The sequence below is a fragment of the Oryzias melastigma genome, linkage group LG10 (genome assembly GCF_002922805.2).
Source record: "Oryzias melastigma strain HK-1 linkage group LG10, ASM292280v2, whole genome shotgun sequence".
NCBI lineage: Eukaryota > Metazoa > Chordata > Actinopteri > Beloniformes > Adrianichthyidae > Oryzias > Oryzias melastigma.
The window spans coordinates 8,180,626-8,196,691 of NC_050521.1; the positions used below are offsets into that span (position 1 = coordinate 8,180,626).

The 16,066-nt window shown below is 37.9% G+C and overlaps 1 long non-coding RNA gene across 1 annotated transcript; it reads right to left on the reverse strand.

The window, feature by feature from the left end:
• Positions 1-1,629: 1,629 nt before the first annotated feature.
• LOC118599213 lies at positions 1,630-2,332 on the reverse strand. The gene is made up of 3 exons (XR_004948515.1): positions 2,116-2,332; positions 1,884-2,021; positions 1,630-1,673 (listed from the first exon to the last, which is right to left on the reverse strand). It is a non-coding gene; the product is annotated as an uncharacterized LOC118599213 (long non-coding RNA).
• Positions 2,333-16,066: the final 13,734 nt, after the last annotated feature.

Genomic DNA, 16,066 nt, shown 5'->3' on the forward strand with positions numbered 1-16,066 from the left:
CTGGAGCGATCTGTCAATTCATGTTAGAGAGTCTACATCAGGGGTGTCCAAATCCAGGCCTCGAGAGCCGTCTTCCTGCTGGTTTTCCAGAAATCCTGCCTTATCTGCTGTTGATTACCTGGATCAGGTGTGTATAAACAATAGGGAGCTTCAGTGGCAGGTTGGTTAAAAAAAAACATGTAGAACATCGGCCCTAGAGGCTGGGATTTGGACACCTATCATTGCCTGTTTGAAAGACCTAAGTAAATTTGAACCATACTGCAGGTGTTGGGGTTGCTCCCATGAGGCTCGTGCAGTCACTATAGGAACATCATAAATCTGGAGCGTACCATTGTCATGTATTTAGAAAACGTATGAAGCATTTGCTGGTCTAATGGCACGTCGGGGATACTGTCAAAAAGTCCCCTTACACCTCACTCTAGTAGTTGCTAAGATGTTAGTATTGGCTCCTCACTTACACCCAAACTACACTATGATTGTCAAATGTTCTCATTTCTGATACTGAGTCTGCAGAAAAGTGGCGGGACAGGACAGCATACTTATCACTTAAACAGCTTAAATGGGCCTCCGTGCACTGTGTGCAGGCTTTTATTGAGGGAATGAGGGGGTTGAAAAAATGCTAAAAAATGCTTGAATCTCACCTACTTCACCCTTACTCACTCTGATTAGTTGTTTAATTGTTCGCTATGACCTGTTGCCCGCAGCATGCCTGTAGAAAAAAAATGGGCATGACCCTTTTTTGCTCTAATGCAACGTACACAACTGGAGGTGGCCAGTTTCAATGTTACGTCATTGACATAGATGCGAATTGAGGTGATCTGAGTTCCCGGAGCACGATTTGAGTCACGGGCTTGGCGATCAGGCAGCAGTTAGAGCAATGAGTAAAAGCTACTTTTACTCATTAAGTTTTTGTCTACATTGCTGACAATTATGCTACCATCCTTAAGTGTGTCTTCAATCAGGATATCACATTTTGCAATACCTAAATAATTGAATATTTTATAATTCGTTTACATAATTTTTTTATGAATGTAAAAATGAGAACTTATGGTCACCATTCTTAAATAGAGTGTTACATTTGAGTTTAGGGCATCTATTAATTTTTTTACTTTTTCTAAATTTTTTAGCTTCTATGAAAATTGCTTCCTATGTTAAAGGAATTGACAAGAAAAATACAGCACTGAACAAAATCATCAGTTAACAGTCTGGTTTAATTTCAAATATATTATCTTGACAATAAATATTTTTTCCAGCTATGGTTATTTCAAAGAACAATACAAAAACAGAACATTATGTCATATGAATACAACCAAAGAATCTGTCCTTCACTGTGCGCTTTACTGAAAAAAAAAAACATTTTATTTTGTTCCACATTTCAAAGCTCATGAACAGCAATGTTTGAGTAGATGGTTTCTTCTTTGTCATCATCATGGCTTCTCATCTCTTTTTTTGAGGATTTTCTTCTGCTGAAAGCTGCTACTGAATAAACCAACGGGTCTTCTTCTTTCTTTGAAAATAAAAATGATACCAGAGAGAACAATTTAAAAGAAAAGTAAAAATACTTGTAAAAAAATTGGAATATCAATTATTTTGCAGCTGTTCTTTTTTTTAACTCCTTGCCTGTTGATTTTGAAGATCTGTGGTTGATGTTTGCATTTGTTGAAGAACTGCATCTAAATGGAGAAAATAAATTCAACTAATTCAATTCAGTTTTATTAATATAGCCCAATATCACAAACAATGCCTCATTGGGCTTCATGCTGACAATTTTACAGAAGCAGATGGTAGATCATAAGATATGAAGAATTTCTAAACTAAACAGACTAAATAATGTGAAATAAGTTATGAAAACCACAGCTTCATTTATAGTTGAGTTCACTTACCACAAGAACAGCTTTTTAAGTTTGTCTTTAGTTTCTTGACCAAAATGCACAGGAACACTATCAATACTTGACTTGCAGCCAAAGCAGCGATGAGTATGTTTCTAATTACATCGTCCTTGTTTGAGTTCCACAACTTTACTGCAAATTTAAAATGAAGACAATGATCAAAATTACCTAATTGCTTTTGTATCTTTGATTTTTTTTCCAGTGTATTGTCTAATTTAATACATACCCGTAACTTCAGAGTGAGATGATGATTCATTTTTTTGTATCTTCTCCTCACATTTGGGTACAGCACAGTAATATTTCAAATGATCAGAAGAAGTCCGATTTTTAAAGAAGCTTGAGAAACAGAAGTCATTCACAGCAGCATCTCCTCTGTTTTCTGCAGCACTATTTGTGTTTGAGTAATTTGATTCCGCACTGAAACAAAAGACGTTCTCATCTGAAGGACATGACTTATTCTGAGAATCCTGAAGAACTGAACATCGCAAAGTCAAGAAGTTTTCAGAACATTCTGGAGTAGATGGAGGAACTGTGGGCACAGCAGGTTCTGATAGCAAAGAAAAAAAAGAGTTAATATAAAAGAAAATCACTTTTATAGATCACAAATCAAACCTAAAATGCAAAGTATTAATACCATGCATTATTAATTTATATTTTTCAAAAAGTGTTTTTTGATAGTGTACTTACCTTTAACTATAAGGTGTGTTATGCTCAAAGATAAAATATTTCCATTCCTTTTTCTTAGGCAGATGTAAAACGCTGCATCATGTAGGTTTGTGTCAGCAATGTGTAGCTCAAGTATTCCAGGTAGGTAAGAAACTTTAGTTTTGCTCCAATTTTTGTCCAAAACCTCAAGAGAATTTCCGGAACTGGTTCTCATCCAAAACACGTCTCCTTCAGATCTACGTGAACATTCCAACTTCACATGATCACCAACAACCACAGTCTTTGTCTGAAACGACCGATCATCTGTACACCCTAAAAGAGTAGTCAGCAAATTAGGCTCAAACATGTCCTGAATTAAGAACAAAAAAAAGTCTTTAAATTATTATTGTTTTAGGCAAAATTTGATCATTGTACTTACACCCATCTTTGAATGACAGCAGAAAATAAAATAAAATAAACATATCTGCTACTCCACTTCGATTAGACTCCAGTAATCGAAACTTTAACATTAAAAATGATTCACTTGAATATGATCTTATACAGAGGGAGGGGGCAGCTACTGAGCAATCTGATTGGCGCCTTATTTCTTTGTTTTACCACACTGGAAATATCTTGATCTAACTTTCCAACCCAGCATTTGACACATCACCAGGTGTAAAAGGTCTTTTCATCTAAAATTTGATACTCGTATACTTACTGTGGTTTTCGTGTTCAGAGACATATAGGTTTCATCTTAAGTCTCAGAAGCACACAACACTGAGTTTGATTTTTACCAGGACAGCTCCAAAAAGTGCTTTGTGTTGTAAATGTTGCATTTTTTTAATGATAGCTTTATTTATTTAAACATTTATATCAAGAATGAAAAGCAATTTTAAAGGTTTCACTATAAATCTACCTTAAAGCTATAAAACCTCCTCACAAGACAGGATTTAAAAAATGTTATGATTTTTTTCTTTTTAATTTTTAAGACATTTTATATAAACTTTTACAAATCCCAATATCCCAGTTCCATTAACGAGTGTTGGCCTGCTGAGGGTCTTTGATTACCACCTAAATCACGTTGCACCAGTCCCTTTGGAGCTTTCCTCCAGGTGATGGTACATTGGGGAGTGCTCCGACATCTAAACTGTGGGGTGGATCCAACCAGGGACTTTTGGGAGAACCAAAGCCACCAGGCTCTCACCTGAGACTCTCAACTCCAGACTTGCATCCAGAGTGGGGGATCCCGGCAATGGACTGTAACTTAGTCTTGATTGTTTCTTCTTAGAAAGGGGCCCTAAATCATGCTTTGGCTTGTCACCAAGGACCTGTGTGTCATGGAATACCCTACCAGGGCCATTAGTTTGAGAATTTTGGTGAGGTTGGTGTAGAGGTCTGTGTAAAGGTCATTATTCAAGGCCATATTCTAGAAAAACAACACTTTTATTCAGTGGAGCCAATCTCAATGGAAGAGAAAATGAAACTCGCATTATCTGACTATTCCCTCATAGCCTGGAGAGGTGTTGAAGAATGAGTTTCTTAAGCCTCGTTACCACTGAGCGGTCTTGTACAGGAGGAGTAGCACGCGTCAACCAGTTATTTAGTTGAGTTTTTCCACTCAGTTGAGCCTTGCTTCCACTGAGCGGTTCATTTTAATGGAGACCGCTAGCATGTCATTTCGTCAGTGTAGTGTGACGAGTATAAAAATAACATTGGAGGTCATCCACCAGCCTGCCTTTTTCTTGTTTTACTTTTTGTACAACGTGTATAACAGGAATTGAATGTTATTTGAAAGAAGATTGGCGGCTAAAAAGAATACCGCCGTAAAGGGGAAAATGGAAACGCTACCTTAGGGCTTTATTGGTGCTTTCTAATGTCATCATCACTTTCTGCCAGTCAACGTGTGGCAACAGCGACTCCGCCCCAACCATACCGTTCTATTTGTCCATGGACCTACAAATGGGGGCCCTCAAGAGGTATGGGTCAGAACTATATAACCCTTGTGCTATCCTAGGGATGTTTACATTAAACAAGATTTATTTTTAGGATTTTTTTTTATTTCACTTCTGTCTGTGACAGACATAAAATCATGTCCACCTTAAAATCATGTCCACCTTTGACATGGGAGGGATCACATATCAAAATAAGGGTGGGGTCATCTAGACCCCATAAGAGAGCACAAGGTTAATGGGTGCATTTAACAATGGAATCACTCAAAATACCAGACCGAACTGGATGGCTCCTCTGGGGGGACCCCAAGGTGTTCCCAGGCCAGCCGAGAAACATAGTCTCTACAGCATGTCCTGGGTCTTCCCCGGGGCCTCCACCTAGTGAAACATACCCAGAACACCTCACCAGGGAGGCGTCCAGGAGGCATCCAGATCAGATGCCCGAGCCACTTCAACTGGCTCCTCTCAATGCAGAGGCAAAGCAGCTTTACTCCAGGGTCTCTCCGGTGACCGAGCTTCTCACCCTATCTCTAAGGGAGTGTCCAGCCACCCTACGGAGGAAGCTCCTTTCATCAGCTTGTAGTCAGGATCTTGTTCTTTCGGTCATGACCCAGAGCTCATAACCATAGGTGAGTACTGGAACGAAGATCAACCGGTAAATTGAGAGCTTTCCATTTTGGTTTCAGCTTTCTTTTCACTAACGGACCAGTGCAGTGACCGCATAACAGTGGATGCCACTGCAATCTGTCTGTTGATCTCATGCTCTGATCTTCCCTCACTCGTGAACAAGACCCCAACATATTTAAACTCCACCTCCAGCAGCACTCCATCCACCGAGAGATCCAGACAGTCTCCAACCTAATTACCAACAAGGCGTAACCCTGCTTTGCTTCCAAGGTAAAGTCTTGGTCTTTGCTGACCAAACTAGTCTGGCGATGTTTAAAAAAATATACATGTATATTTGGCTGTGCAATGTAGAAAACTAGTCCTCTGTCTCTGCAACAAAATGTGTGGTCAACATACAGTGAAGGTGTGATGAGGACCAGCTTTACCTCCACGCATTCAGTTCACCCAAATCAAGCTGCTTTGTTAAGTGTTTGTATGCAGGAAAAGGTGTGAACACAGTTTCTTTCAGTGAGTGTGTCTGTGGGGGGTTGGGTGTATTTGCTTTGTGCATTTGGGTTGACTGTTACTTAACTAACTTGACTGAATTTTAACCAGAACCATCAAAAGGCCTGGATTCACTTCAGATGTTGTGAGGCTTCAGTTAAAGGGAGCGCCACTGACAATGTGAATAATACACGTCATAGACTCTTATCTTTGCCTTTTTTCCTTACCTCTTTTTAGTGTAGGATACAAAAAAAGGGAGTAAATACAAGCAGAATCTTGTTTTTATAGCTACTGTTTAAACTAATTTAACAAATCTGCAATACAACATTTCAACTACCCAGTAACAGTGATGATTATCTCTTCTTTTCTTGTTTGCTGCTGCCAGTATGACTTCTCGTGGTCATACTCTCTGATGGTCAGCAGCACCAGTTTCTATCCTTAATGTTATGAGATGTTATAAGTGCAATTTTTATTTGATTATTAAAACTTATTAGATATTTTTCTTCTTGATGAAATCCTTTTTATTGAAACTGGTTTGGGAAGTAACTGGAGAGTACACAATGATATAAACACACTCAACAGTTGAGTAGAAAAGATTAACCACATGCTTTTTTAATTTCTTGCACCTCTTTGAGTTAGTTTCACATGTCTGTGCATGCACCAGCACAAACAAATGATGCATGGAAACATAAGCATTGCTGTGGTTTTGCTCTCAAACAGAGATGTTAGTTTTAAGGGTCTTTTCTTCAAGTCTCAGTTGCAATTTTGGTGTGTGCATTTATTTCCTTTGCATTGACATGACTCTTTCTTGCAAAATAGTGTCCATCTCAACATGAGAAGACAGCGACCCTTGTGAGCCTGAAAAGAACTATGCAGAAATATAAGTTAGATTGATAGATGGTTGGTTTTTATTTCCGTTTTCTTGGCAAACAAAACTGAAACAATTGATGACGATACCTGCCTAAATTAGCCTCCTGAAACTATGAAGCCCTTTTGTCTGCGGTGGATGACTGTTGAGTCTATTCTGAGAAAAGACCTGCAGTGATGTGGCTTCTTCCTGTTGACAGCAATCTAAGACTTTTTCCTGGTTTTAAGATATTTGAAATATCTATTTTATTATATTTTCTAACAGCTACCAGGTACCACTTCTCACTTTAAAAATCCTCACAAATTCAGATATGTGATGATTTGTGATGATTTGCTGTCTCTCAAGTGCAGAGTCACTGAGGCAGAAGTGACATATACTTCTGCCAACATAGTCTGTGCCAATTTTAACCTTTATTTAAGGATGAGCAGATGTCCCTCAAGTATGAGAAATATATATATATATGCAGTTAAATATTGTTAAAGGCCATTAAGAATAAGAAATTAATGAAAAATGCCAGCTCTAAATTCAGTTGTTCTGTCTTTGTCTTTGTCTTTCTGTCTTTCCTCATGTTTTCTCATTTCTGAAGTTACATTTTTTTAGTATTATACACCAGATAACCCAGTTTTTATGCTTGTCTGTATCTTTCCACCCAACTGGTCATGGAAAGAGGGACGGGGCATGCAAATTTGTCTCACGAATTGCGTTTGGTGTGAAAGCACCTTTAGTGAACTGCAAGTTTGCAGCTCTGTTCTGCTGTGCTAGGAATATAGTCGTTTATCAGAAGAAATATTTTAGAATACTGCTGCATAACTTGGTGTGTGTTGCAGTTTTAAGTTAAGATTCATGATTTAATGAGCCCAGAGAAGCTTGATATGGGATATTTAGGTGCAATACCCCAGAATCAGGAAAAATCTCTAAAAATGTGCAGAACTGAGAAGTATTGCATGTTATAGTGTAGGAGGTCTAGACCAGGGGTGTCAAGCTCATTTTGGTTCAGGGGCCACATTCAACCCGTCTGATCTCAAGTGGGCCGGACCAGTAACATAATAGCAAAATGGTCAACTTGTTATCTGTAGCTTTGCTTTTTTTTTTTTTCTTTTTCTCAGGTGTCCATCTTTGTCATGGGGAGGATCACACATCAATGTAAGTGTGGAACCATCTAGTTCATGTGTTGGCATTCTTTCATGTTGTGGCTTACACTCAGCCATTTTGACAATCCTAGCCCAGATGAATTGCTAGGGTTCTTAGGCCTTAAGTATGGTACAGTATGGCTGTCTGCTGTGAGTATATCCTATAGTTTCATTCACTGATGGGGAGGTGTCTATAGTCGTGTTTCCATTAACTCTGAAATTTCGAAAAACGGAATTTCGATATTAAATTATCCTAATGGAAACACCACAATTTCGAAAAAACTCGCCTTTTTCGAAATAAAGTTTTTGCGCTTAGAGGAGGTGGTATTTGGGCCGTATCGAAACAGTAGTTTTTCGAAAAACTGTAATGGAAACACTTTTTTCGAAACAAACGAGTCACGTGACCATTAACCGGATATGGCGTTTCGGACAGGAAGCAGGAAAAGCTGGTCAAATGCGCTTTTTCACAGCAACTGGCTGCCTTGGGCACCGCACAGCATCGCACAGCTCATCAAAAGTTGAGCGTGTCATGCGAAAATGCTGAATCCACAGCTCTTCGGTGAATTCTTCAACCACGATTCCCCAAAACTGTTTGACTCTACGTCGCTCCCACGTTTAAGGAGCCTGCCGCTCCAAGGCTCGGATCAGACGTAGACGTCTTCTCTGAATGGGAAGGCTGAGAGCTAGCTCCGTGGCAGAAATGTGAATGAATCTACTGCACATGAAAATAGTGTTTAAATCCGTCGTCATGTTTTTTTAATGACTTATCGCGGGAATTACTTCGAGTTTTTCGCATAATCATGGTTTAATGGAAACGCTGTTTTTTCGAAACATTGTTTTATCGAAATTCTAGAAATTTCGAAAAAGTTTTGCGCAAAAGTGTAATGGAAACGCAGCTTATGACAGGCCAAAATCCCAGACGGAAAGCTCTGGTGGAGAAAAAAAAAAAAAAAAGCAAATGCCAACGCCTTGTTTCAAATCAACATGTGAGTTGCCCTCCAGAGATGTGTTGTCTTCTTGCTTGCAAAGGTTTACTATACTGCCAGTTCAGGACTATCTAGGAAGAAACGGTGCCTCAGTGCAGTGAGGTGGGCATTTTACTGAGGTGGGCTGGCTGGAATTAGTCAAGAGCTCAGCAGCTCAGTGGACTTGTGATAGAGTGTCCATCCTGAGATCAGAATTTCGTGGATTCAAATTCCATCCTAGTCATACCAAAGACTCAAAAAATGGGACCCAGTGCCTCCCTGCTTGACACTCAGTATTAAGGGGTTGGATTAGGGGGTTAAACCAACAAATGGCTCTCGAGTGCGGCTGTGTCTGCAGCTCACCGCTCCCCCAGGGGATGGGTCAAATGCACAGAACAAATGTCACACATCTAGTTGTTTGACAACTAGCTTCTCCTGATCTTGATGGTTCAAAATGGATAGCACATTTAGAGATTTTTTTTAGATTAACATAAGGAGTGACCATGTCGTCAGGCAGGAAGGCATACTTTAATTATTCTGAAGGAAATTGTCGTCTGTATTGATGTGTCTGAATTTGTTTTAAATAATACAAAGCAGTTTCTTTAATGTTTTTCCATTCAAGTCGAAGCTAAATAAAGTGGAGTCCATGTTGAACACATCCTGTCAGAAGAACTTGGGGGCTTGAAGGTACAATGCCTGTCAGCTGTTTGCAGATCCGCTCTACATCTTAGTATAGTGAGAGAATAAAAATCATCTCCTGTTCCAATAACGACATTTCTTGTATGCATTATATAGCTGAAACACAAGTTGTACTATAGACTACCCACTGGTTTCCAGATTAGGCCAAAGTTAAGTTCTATTCCAGCCAATCAAACTGTTTCTCTCTGGAAACCTATTGTACCATGTGACCAAATACTTAACTGGGTAAGAAGACTTCAGTGGTGAGAGATGAGACTGCTCTACCACAATGATCGGAAAACTGGCTGCTTTGATTTTTCTGTCTACAGTGTGTAAGTAAAGTTTTTGTATTGGTTTCTACCAACAGTGATGATACTGAGATATGATGGTACTCTCTGACCAGTTAATACAAGTCATTTTAAGTTTGACAAGTACATTTTAGAGGAGTTTTAACCTCTCGTAATAAGTTTTTTTTTTTCTTTTTTTCCTTTTCAGGCCTCATTAACACTGCAACTCCTCCTCGTCTGATCACCTCAATAGAAGTCAAAGTTGGAGACACTGTGACTTTTAACTGTCCAGTCACTGGAGATGAAAGCAGATTTATCCAGTGGTTTAAGCAGTCTCTTGGAAAAATAATTGAAGTAGTCGCTACAGGGTCCTATTCTCATGTAAAACTTTCTGGACCATTTAATAACCAACATTTTCAAGTCAAAGCATCAGAGGATCAGACGTTTCTGACTATCACTTCAGTAACCAAAGAGGATGAAGCTGAATACTTTTGTCAAGTTGGAGGGGAATATTTGCAAGTTTTTAAAGTCGGATTCCTGCTGACTGTAAAAGGTAATATATTTTCAATAAAACATTACAATAATACATTTATACATTTTACCAATTTGTGCTTAGTCAAACTGTCCTCACACTTCTCTTCTAATACTTTCCACAGATTGTGATGAGCAGCCAGCTGTCTATGTGAGACAAACTCCAGGTTTAGCAGCAGCACAGCTGGGAGAGTCTGTGAGCTTCCAGTGTTTGATGATCTCCAAGGATGAAGAAAATAACATCATACGTCCAGGAAATCAGAATGTCCACTGGTTCAGAACAGCATCAGGAACATCCCAGCCTGGTGTTATTTTTACTCCAACAGATTTAAACAATCAAACTGCTGGAAAAAGTTGTTTCTATCGTTTCACCAAAACTTTGAATGAGTCGTCTGATGCTGGAATCTACTACTGTGCTCTGGCAATGTGTGGAGAAATACTGTTTGGAAATGGAACCAGAGTGGAGACACGTAAGTATTCTGGTTTGGTTAACTCAACTCAAAAATTACATTTTTCCTACATTTCAAATTTGACAAATGAGACAACTTTATTGATCCTGTTAATTGATTCAATGTTTCACTTTTTCAGTGCAGACTGGTAAAAAGATTAACTTTTTTTGTGAGAAATATTCAGCATTCAACAATGTGTGATAAAAGTAATCAGCTTCAAAGAGGTTACCGGAGAAAATTAGATAAAAAAGTTTACCTACGATGGAATATTAATGAAATAACTTTTCTGAATATTGTTTTATCCTCACTAGACAAACTGGATCCACTTGTTCCTGTGCTCGGAGGATTGTTCGTTTGCTGTGTGACTGTTTGCATCCTACTTACTTATTTATATCAAAGACAAACTTCTGAACTTCGAAAAGGTTAAATATTTTATTTTGCTATAAATTGTTTTACTTTCATGATATACTTTAAAATATTCTGCCTTTACTCACAAGTTGCTAAAAAGATATAACCTAAATTTTTATAACAACACTTTTTTTTACATAAGAATGAATGAAAACAGACAGGAATATTATTCCAGAATAAATCAACTTAAACCTTAAATAAGTTTCAATATTTTACTCTACATAAAAATATATACTGTCAAATTTAATACAAATTAGAAATAAGAGCAAGATAACATCGGGCCATTAATAACAATAAAATGAAAAGATATGGAGGGTCGGATAGAATTATTTGGGGGGCCAGATCCTTGACTTTGACACGTGCTCTAAATTGTCTCTGTGTGACCCTGTGATGGACTAGGAAATGTGATTTAACACATTAAAAAAATGAATGGATGGAAATATTTCATGTTCAGGGATATGTATGTTTTTTTAATTTATTTATTTTGTTTTGTTTCCTTTACAGAAAGAAATACCATCACTGTTGCTGGAGAACATTCAAATGTCAATCAGGTAATTATCTACAAATTTAAAAATATCTCTCTCTATATATATATTTGCTACACAAAGCGTTTACATTAAAGATCAACCTTCTTAATCCTCATCTTGTCAAGGTGCTATGCCACTTTGGAGACAATTTAAATGTACAATTATGACAAAAGTATTTCTGTGTAAATGACTTTGCTCCTTGTGATCTATGTTGTCTGAATGAATTAGATGTTCTTCGTTTTATATGTTCTTGTTTCAGGCAAAAAATATTTTTTTTCAGGGGAAAGAAGAACCGTCAAAGTCGTGCGCAACGCTTGACTTTTCCAGTCAAAGACGGGGAACTGGGATGAATAAAAACAGCGGAGAATATTCGGTCTGTGTGTATAGATATCATATTTTGCAGTGAGTTGATAATGTACTATAAATAAAAAGAAGAAAATAATTCACAGTTGTGGTCATTTCACAACACAAAGGAGGTTGGAGCTATTCCCTACATTCTTTTTTAAATGAGTTTTCAAATGTTTTTTATAACTCCACCACTATCAAGAAAAAAAAAGGTTTAAAAAAGAGCTTAAATTTCATTGCATGTTCTTGCAGTTTTATCTATGTACTCCGAGCCCATTTGTGGTTTTGTAGTTGTTTTATTTACCCATTTTTAATACTTGCTTGCTAATTTTTTAGGTCAGAGTTTGCATATGATGAAGAAGATCATTTTGAAAGTAAAAAATTGAAATATGAGTAAAGAAAACCACTGCTTAATTTATAACTGAGACCACCTACTATGATGGTGGTTTTTGATTCTTTCTTAAGTTTTTTGACTGATTTAAAAAAAAAAAAGCAATGCTATCAATATCTGACACACAACATAAGCTGCAATGAGAATGATTGTAACTATATCAACTCTGTTTGAGTTCCGCTTTTCCTCCAAATTAAAATAAAGAAGTTTTAGAAAAATACTTAGCTGTTTTTGTTTCTTTTACTTTGTATATTTGTAAATCTTTGGAAATTTGAGTATCCAAATCTCCATACTTTCATAATGAGATGGTGATTTTAGTTTTTCTTCTATAGCTTTTCCTTGCCTTTGGGTACCGCACAATATTGTCAAATCATCAGAAGAAATCTCTTTTTTTTTTTTTTATAAACTTGTGGAACAGAAGTCCTTCACAGAATGGTCTCGTTTTCTCTTGTGGTGCAGAAAAAAATGGTAACAAAACGATTGTAAAAAAAATTTTTTAAGTAAACGTATAGTTCAGCGTCTAACTTTAGTTTTCCACTCAAACCCTTGACTGCTATTTGGCAGCACTCTACACCAAACCTCTTTCCGCAGTTCTGTGCCAAAACAACATGAGATCCATCTCGTAGATGTTCACTTATTACCCTGACAAGGCACTGGCACCAAAACTCAGTACCAAGTTGGTACCAGCATGGTAGCATATTGAAAAAGGCAGATTTCTGTGATTTGTCTTTGATCACACTGCATCCAGTGCAGCTGCCGGAGTTACGACAGGTGACTCAGACTGACTGCAGTCCTGCTGCATCCACAGGCTCTGCTACCAACCTCACAGTATCATGAGGTGGTGGTTCCCTCTGTGATCAGCCTCTCTTCATTCATTGCAACCCTGTCAGTGGAAATTACATGTAGCTTATGCCATCTTGAAAACACAGCAAGAACAGAAAAAAATGGGTATCTTTTGAAAAATGCACCTGATGCTCTTTACAATGGCTCACATGATTTCCGGTTTAGGTCATTTCATTTGCCCCAATTTCACATAAAAGTGCTCCAGCTCGCTCATGTGTCTGGCAAAAATTTGAATCCAAAAAAATGAATATGGAGCTCCGAAGAAGCCAGAGCAGACTGAATGCTGTGTGAGCGCCTCTTGCACTTTTCAAGCTACGTAAAGATTCCGGCAGCCGCACTGAAGCTGGACTGGATGCAGTGACAGCCTGCGGTTAGACATGTCAGTCACTTGTATACTATTCCATTTTTTTTTTTTTTTTATCATCACTAGTACAAATGCATGCTGTTGATGGAAGTATAACCTTTCCATCAACAGAGGAGAAGACCTCAGAAACTGTTTGACTCATACTGTACAGTATCTACCGTGCTGCCCTTTCATTCATTTCAAAGACCAAAACTCCAGCGCAACCACGTCTAACAACCTTGTTATGGGACTAAGGGATTACACATTAATATATATCATTTCACTGAAAAAACAAGGTCTTGACGTCACCCATAGAAAATGCTTTCCTTTATGTGTGCCACCATTTTGTAACCCATTGACAGCGATTAGTCCCAGTCGGTCTCAGTCACGTTTTTAGAGGAACTACAATCACCGATCACGAGTGAGGACATCCAGCCTGTTCGAAGTCCACACCCCTCCCACTGAAAGCGGCTCAGGGTAATCTGTCAATCAAACGTTTGAGGCGGGGCTTGCGGGTCAGATTGGTCAGTTTATAACTTGAATAACTTGCAATAAAGAAAACATGTTTTTAAAATAATTAGGATTAGAAAGAAGATGCTAAGAAGAAAATATCAGAGCAACCCAGAGAGCATTTCAATGTGGGTCCCATATGGGTTACGTTTGGGCTGAATTGGTGGTTCCCAAGGTGGGTTTGTCCGCGGATTCCATGGTAGCTCCATCTGTTTGCCTACATTGGGTTAGGTGGGGACTTAGTGGTCTGGGTCCCTACGGTAACCAGCCACCTAGTGGAGAAAGCGTAGGGAGTTAGCGAGCTTCGCTGCCCAAAGAGCCGGTGTGGTTGAACACGGAAAATATGGTATAAACTAAATTTACAAAACTGTAGTACAGTCTTTAAACTATCAAGTAACAGTGATGATGATCTTTGCTTTGCCTCTCCTAGTATGACCTCTCGTGGTCATACTCTCCAATTGTTAGCAGTACCAGTTTCAATCCTTTATGTTTTTTATTTAAAACATATTAAAGATGAATTCCTCTTTATTTGATCACGTTTAGGACATAACTGGATAGTACACAATGTTATTAGCACACTCAACTGTCCTTAGAATAGAAGAGATTAACCACATTTTTTTCATTTCTTACACGCCTTTGAGTTAGTCTCACAAGTCTGTGCATGCACCAGCACAAACAAATGGAAACATAAGCATTGCTGTGGTTTTGCTCTCAAACAGAGATGTTAGTTTTAAGGGTCTTTTCTTCCTGTCTCAGTCATAACTTTGGTCTGAAGAAACCAGCCTTGAACTGCATTTTTATTTGGCTTAAAAAAACAAAAGATTTTGTATGATTCCTATCAATATTGTAGCATTTAAAAACATCACTCTCCACAAGAAGAGAAATAGTTACATGAGCTTGTTTTTAATAACTTGTTTAAAAAACAAATGCTAAGGGCTCTACAGAAGAGACAACCCTGCATTGCATCTTGTCCGGGTAGAGGTTTTCAGGTTTTCTGTTCCACTGCCAGATGAACGGGATCCAGTATAGGATCACTTGAACGACCTAATGACATGAGGAAGCAGACACTTATTTGAGGAGGTTTGCGTGTGCACGCTGACAGCCTCAATGAGGGAGGCAGCTACTGTTGGTAGTTAAATTATAAAATAATAAAGCAACTGTTTGCAGCAAATACTTGTTGTTTTTCACTATGCTAATAACCAGTGGTGGGTCTACTATCTCAAGGTTAACATTTATATAAATGTATATGTAAATGTATATCCTGAATTTTGACAGTTTTCCCCTCAAAGAGCCTGAACTTCTAGGAACTGTAAACAGTAAAAGGTAGTTGACCCAGTGGTAACCTGGGGCATTTTAGAACTGAGTGGATTTCAACATAAAACATAGAGTTCCCAAATCTGAAAATACACAGACTGAAGAAAGTTTTTAGATTTACTGTATAAAACCACGCAGCACCTGCTTTCATGAAAGAGTCTCTTTTGAAAAAACAGATTTCGGTTAGCTGTTCATGAAACTAACTCCCACAACCTGCCCACATTTGTCCATAAATGGGCAGAGTATGAATATGCAAATATTCATATATAGGTTTGGTTAACCAATCAGGAAACAGATCATGAAGACGGCAGCAGAGAAAGTAAAAAAGGCAATGTGAGTGAACTGCAAGTCTGAAGCTCTGCTATGCATAGATTCTGTTCACAATTTAAATGCATAAAAATTATTGTAAAAGTATTGCTGTGTATTTTTGCTGTATTTTTGTTTTTATTAAAAATTCCGTAATAAATGGGCCTAGAAGAGTATGATATGGGATATTTATGTGAATTACTACAGAACCAGAAAAAAAGCTTGTTACAAAACCAGTAAGTCAAATTTGTACAATATGTTATAGGGGGTTTACATGAAAACATAGAACTACATCAATTTTCTCTGCACAGCCCTCTATACAGATACAGAGACACTTAATTCTTCCTGTGATCATATTGTGACATTTTAATCTTTTCTGTGGTTGCTCTGTTTTTTTGTTGTGGTGGCAATTAGAACTTTATTAAGTCACTTGTTTGAACTTTACAACTAAAGTGAGAATTCGAAATATGCACCAGTTGATGTTGTGCAGCTTTTTTGGAACCTTTAAAACCTGAATGATTGACTTCTAAACAAATATATGATTTGTAAGAAGTTGCATAGTGGTTGATGGTTATCTT